Source organism: Magnolia sinica, chromosome 12, assembly GCF_029962835.1.
Source record: "Magnolia sinica isolate HGM2019 chromosome 12, MsV1, whole genome shotgun sequence".
NCBI lineage: Eukaryota > Viridiplantae > Streptophyta > Magnoliopsida > Magnoliales > Magnoliaceae > Magnolia > Magnolia sinica.
The window spans coordinates 63,772,033-63,773,435 of NC_080584.1; positions in this window are offsets into that span (position 1 = coordinate 63,772,033).

Here is a 1,403-nt window from a genome sequence, read left to right on the forward strand (position 1 = left end):
TCAGATAGTTTCAACGTCGGACGGCAGGTTTTTGAAGTACCTGGTTAAATGAAAGTCACGCCCAGCTTCAAACTGCACGTGGCTCACTGAGAAGGGGCTTCAGAGACTTGATCCTGACATCCTCAAACGGTTCATGAGTTTTATTTCACCAGTGGCGAAATCTTCGCAGCCGGGGAGAATTGATGGGGACATCACGCGCACACGCGCAAGCACGCCGCGCCCTACGCACGTACGCTAGGAGGACCCCCATCGTCGATCTAGACCGATGACATCCAGGGATGGCCTCTTAGTTAGGAGACGAAGTTTTGATTCAAAAGAGTGGGCCCAACAATGAAGAAAAGCCCACCATGAGATCTCATGATCGTGCCCACTAGTCGGATTGATTTCATATTTTAGGTTTTGGTTATTGTTATTATTTAGAACATCATGAACGCTTTAGATTTCTTTGTTTGGTTTTTATTTTAGTTTATTTCATCGTCAAGTAATAGGTTGTGCACATGGCGCAAGTTTTGGGTATAGGGTTTTCCTATAAATAGGCACCCCTTGTAGTTCTTTTGATTCATTGAATATTAATAAAAATTCTGCATTTTCCTACTCTCTGAGTTGTGAAGCCTAATTGGTTGCGAAACCCTCCCTTCATCAAAGGATTAACTACCGTGGTGCAAAGCCACATCTATCCTGATTCGCTCCCATCCATTGCCATCTCTACTACTTATCTTCTATTATCCCTTCTTCTCACCTTACCCCATCATCTACACTTCAAATCAATCATCTATTACAGCAATTCTCTTCCCCATATCAGAATTTCATAATCTGGCCCTATAGGAGGGCTGAAACTTCGACGGATCACTACGCACAAACCGTACATCGGATCAAGCTGAGATTTGGGGGTTTTGGAGTCCATCCCTGGACGACAAGGGCTAAGGTTGCCTTTTTCTGAATAGTGGGCCACACACACGTGCGGCCGTGATCACACGCACGTGCGTCTGGGCCATTATTGTTGTCCACGCGTGTAGTACTTCTCTGGTTCATCTCTCCCTCTCTTTCACTCAACTTTCACCCAAAATCCCTAAACCTAACCCTAAATTACTCAAATCTCTAATTTTATGCTCCTTTTCTCACTCTAGGGTTCCCCGAATTAGAATTTATGAATCCCTTAGATTAGGGACTGATTACTATGCATGTGTGGATGATTATTTCTTATCTTTGAGTATCGTTTGGTTCATAATTTTTATTGATTCAGCCCTATCATTCGTAGGCCTGGACTCGCATTGATTCCCCTTAATTGAATGTTTGGACTTTCATGTGGGATATGGAATTTATGTAATTGTTTATGATCTAACATTATCTTATGCCTGAAATCTTGCACATCATATCTGAATTTCATGTCCTACATCACAATG